Source organism: Engraulis encrasicolus, chromosome 19 (assembly GCF_034702125.1).
Source record: "Engraulis encrasicolus isolate BLACKSEA-1 chromosome 19, IST_EnEncr_1.0, whole genome shotgun sequence".
NCBI classification, from domain to species: Eukaryota; Metazoa; Chordata; class Actinopteri; order Clupeiformes; family Engraulidae; genus Engraulis; species Engraulis encrasicolus.
This window is the reverse complement of record NC_085875.1, coordinates 22,226,839-22,231,806: the sequence shown is the minus strand read 5'-3', so window position 1 is coordinate 22,231,806 and position 4,968 is coordinate 22,226,839. Positions and strand designations below refer to the sequence as shown.

Here is a 4,968-nt window from a genome sequence, read left to right as displayed (position 1 = left end):
TTATTGCATAGAAACGACCACCCAAGCATCCTTGTATTATTTCTGCTTAATTACCTTGTAAACAATTGAGTAGTTATATGGAAATAAGATAGAATCAGGGCCGTAAAATGCATTATCACCTATTCCACTCAATTTTATGGAAATTACATATTTTCATGGTCTTAAAATGTCTTATTTCTTATTTCCACTCAATTACTTAGTTATTATCATTTTTAATACAATATAGACTAGCCTACTATGAAGTGATTCAAGTACACAGACAAACACATTGTGTGCAAAACTTTATTTATTTTTCCAATCAGTTATGAGATTCATGTTCACTGATGTGAGGTTGTCAATCTGCCACCATCCAGAGGAAGTCCTGTGAACACAAACAAACAAACAGAGAAGTCAACTGCAAGACCGGTTTCACCACGTTTATTTTTTAATGTTATCAATTCACCATCGCTAAATTTGCTTCTGAAATGCAGTACCATGTTAAATGCACGTTGTAAATCTTCCTCAGGCTGACATCGTTGCTGATTTACAAAGGCAAACTCTAGCTAGCACCTAGCTTCAGTCATTGAAAACATGGTGGGCAGAGCTAGCTAGAACTAGTGGTTTCCATGTAGGCCTACCTCTGTAGGCTATGCCATTTCAGCACAAACACGGCTGATAAGACGTGTTTGCAATGTATACAGTTAAAATCCTTCAATGCTCAGAGACAAAATGAAAGCAGGTTAAAGCTAGAACTACATTAAAAGTTCGTTGTCAGGAAGCTTACCTTGCCTGGCTCTGCTGCACTGAAGTTGAACTAGCTCGCGGTGGCGGCGAGTCCTGTTGTTGCTAGGCAACGAAAGTTTGGTTACTGCAGAACAGGAGCGTCCCAATCAGTATACTTCTGTACTTCAAGCACACTCGTTCTAGTTGTACGCTGCCCGCTCTGCTTGCAGTATGGCTCAGTAGTTAGGGAAAGATATGGATATTTTGGGAAATCTGTGAACTAATTTCTTACCAATAGATTTTTTTACCATGTGTTCTTACAGGTGTCTGGACACACCTCACAATTTATCCACGGCTAAATCCAATGGGAATTTCCGTGACACCCTGTCAAAGTTGGGGCGCACAGAAGGCCTATGTAAAAATTGGAACACTGCAGATTGGGGGGAAAGGATGCATAATGGGTCATAACTTCTGAAGTAAACTACATAAAGAGACAAATGAACACATTTTTCCATACATTACTGACCCAGTGAATTCAATTGAGAGGTATTTTTGGACATTTGACCACATTTAAAAAAAATGGCCTTAAATGTGTAGAAATGTTTTTTTTTAATCATATTTCCAAGTTGTGTCTGTTCTCACCACTTGCTCTTCATTTCTCATTTACAGTATGACAACATACTGCATATAGTATGGGTTTGATTATACTATTGGTATTAAGCTGAAATAATAACCCAAAGTTGACCATTTTTAACCCTTTAATGTCCTAGACTGGAACCCGGACAAAAGGTTGCAGAAGGGGACATAACTTCTGAAGTAAACTACATACAGAGACAAATTAACACATTTGTCCATACAATAGTGATCCAGTGAATACAATTGAGTGGTTGTTTTGGACATTTGACCACATTTAAACTGCGCTTTTGGCTTTTTGCGCTTAAAATGGCTTTAAGAGCATAGAAATTCAGTCATATTTTCAAGTTTTATTGCGTCCGTTTTCACCACTTGCTCTTTATTTCTCAATTAAAATATGACAATATACAGTAAAAGGTATGGATTTGATTATTTAATTGGTATTAAGCTGAAATAATACCCCAAAGTTTACGTTTTTAACCCTTTAACGTCCTAGACTGGAGCCGGGAAAATGAACAAATTTGTCAGAATGTGGGATAAGTTTGGAGGTAAAAGGCATGCAGACACAAATACGTACATTTTTCCAAACAATATTGACCCAAGAAATGAAATGGAGTGGTTGGTTTTGACATTTGACCACATTTAAACTGAATTTCAGGACAAAACAGACTAAAATGTGTTGAAAATCAACCGTCTTTTCATTCGTTCAAATTAAGAATTTCATCAGTGTAAGTCCACTCTATAGGCCAAAAATGGGGTTAGTGCCAAGCAAACTCTCACTGTGTAGGCCTCTATATTTTTTGAAACCTGTGTGTCTCTGGAGTATAGTTTTGTGATAGCAAGTTAGACATCATAGCTGTTGGATTTAACGTTTGTACATCCTCTCAAGAACCTGTCCCTGAGGGTGATTTTCTGAAAAGTGACTTTTTGTCTACCCACTAACAACAGGCCACAGAACCTTCCAAGCATCACTTTATCATTACTGACAACTTAACATTAATTACAAGGACAACATGAAGTGTGCATCCCAATATGTGACCTTGCCTCCTCCACTTGTGCTTGTCTCCTCGTCCCACCTCCTGGCCCCTCCTCCGTGGAGAAAACGATAAAGTTTCCCAGCTGTCAGCCTCGCCACAACAACTTTTGAGGGACTGTTTTTCATTCACCATCCCACTTGCAAATGAGAAAAAGACTTTACAATTGAGCTTTTGCAAGATATTGAAATATAATGCTGTTGTCAGTGATGTCATCATGACGAGAAGCAAGTGGAGGAGGCAAGGTCGCATATTAAAACGCACTCGAAGGCTGGGTAGGCCTGTGCAGGTTATGGATAATGTTACTGGCATTTCATGACAGCATCCTATGAAGAGTAAGCCTACTATACTACTATAGGAAATTCGGCACTAGAGATGTGTACACATGGTTTACTTTTACATTTAAACCATAACACTGAACTTCATAGCCTTTCTTTTTTACTAAGAGCACTAAAAAATGCCGTGTTTATGTACACGCATTACACAGCCCTCAATATCTCAGCATAACAATATCTTAGCATAGCGCCAGTTGCTGCTATGGCATAAGGTTAGCTAGGTAGAACATAGCTCTGCATCATTGATGCTTTCTTATGGAAAGCATCTTGAATTTAAATGCCATCTACATGACACCTTACACTTTAATTGCCTATATTTTACGTATTAAGAGGTTACAGTGTAAAACAAATGTTGAAAGACACTTACCAGGTGCTAGCTACTCGGTGAGTAGTTGGAAGTTTTTTTTCCGGATGGATCCACCTCAGCTTTCTTCTTTTATTTTTAAGTATCCAGTGAAAAGTCATGGATGGTTTGTTACCATTTCTACATGTGCAATCCTCAGCACAATGGGTGTTTATGCTGTTTAGTTATCAGTGATATGAGTAAGGTTTGGTTACGAGTTGCCAAGATGCTCCATTCATAATGTTTATGAATTTTGACTCGTCAAAAGTGGGCGTGGCCAAACGGCGGGTAGTCAGGGTGACGTAAGCCTGCCCTGTTTTTTCAATTGGCCAGGCTTAGCCGTTTTGTTATTTTCATAAACTACAACAATCAAACGAAATAAAAAAAATCTTTCATATTAACACGACCAGGAAAACATATTCTGAACTGTTGTAACATATAATCATGCAAGAAGGTTTAAAAAAATTGGCATGGCCTCTTTAAATGCTGGTAATAGGCCTATATGCTGTCCCTTTTTAAATAAATAAATCTGAAACCTGAAACCTGAGGTGATAGGTGATGGTGGTGGGGGGCAGGGCCGTAACCAGACATGTTCAAATACCAAGGTCAAATACTGTGTGCTGTACTGCATACTGTACATTTAGAATGCTTCAGTCAAACTCTCAAGTTTGTTTTCATTAATCACTGCCTTGAGGATAAATGGGGGTGGCGTATACAGACTGAATTGATCATTGTTGATCATATATCGATTTTCATCATAGATAAATTTGACATTACTGAAAAAAAATACAGAGGACATGACCTCTGTGTCCTCAATAGTAGTAACGGCCATGGTGGGGGGTGATAACAGCAGTTACTGCTGTGATTGAGGTTGTACTAGTGATGGTTATGAACACAGTTCTATTGCTGTAGGTACGTGGAGACAATGGTGGAGTGGATGAAGCTGTGGACAGTTCTGTTAGCAGCATTATTGGGTCAGCCTGTGACCTCTTCTCTTCTCTTCTCTTCTCTTCTCTTCTCTTCTCTTCTCTTCTCTTCTCTTCTCTTCTCTTCTCTTCTCTTCTCTTCTCTTCTCTTCTCTTCTCTTCTCTTCTCTCCAGTGGGCAGAGTATGTCATCGATCCACCTGCCTGCCATAAAAGAGCTTAATGATATCACACACACACACACACACACACACACACACACACACACACACACACACACACACACACACACACACACACACACACACACACACACACACACACACACACACACACACACACACAGTCCAAACTTTATATCTTTGTGGGGCCCATGTGGGGCCCTTCCTATTTTTGTTGGGGCCTTCCATTCATATTAATCCTAACAATAGAAATGCTACGCTGTGCCCAAACCCAAAACAGTCCCTAACCCTAACCTGTTAGTGAGGAAATGTTTTTATACTTTCACTTTTACCAGTAACAACAGCACTACCCCAGAAAAAGGGGTCAAAATATGTGGGGTCCAGGATTTGGGCCCTAATGGAGCATGGGCCCCAGCATGTGTGTGTGATCCATTAGCAGTGGCCTCAGGAAGTAAGATTGCTGTGGTACACACACAGAGACACACACACACACACAGACACACACACACACACACACACACACACACACACACACACACACACACACCCCTTCATGATTCCCGACTTATGTGAAGGGGAGAGCAGATTGAAGAGATGTTTTTTTTCTTCTTCTTCAGCAACGCCAAGTTATTGTAAGAGTGCTGATCCTATATATGTACACCTCCCTTGTCTCACAGTGCTTTTCATTTTGATGTGGAGGAGGAGAAGAGAAGAGTGTATACTGTAGCTGAATGGTTTGAATTGAGAGAGAGCACATTTATTTGTTGCTGCTTTTGGTTCTGTAGTTAGTGGGCGGCTTGATGTACATTTGATC

At 39.8% G+C, this 4,968-nt stretch overlaps 1 long non-coding RNA gene across 1 annotated transcript; it reads right to left on the bottom strand.

Moving 5' to 3' along the window:
• Positions 1 to 264: 264 nt before the first annotated feature.
• LOC134470057 (uncharacterized) lies at positions 265 to 926 on the bottom strand. The gene is made up of 2 exons (XR_010039138.1): positions 764 to 926; positions 265 to 361 (listed from the first exon to the last, which is right to left on the bottom strand). It is a non-coding gene; the product is annotated as an uncharacterized LOC134470057 (long non-coding RNA).
• Positions 927 to 4,968: the final 4,042 nt, after the last annotated feature.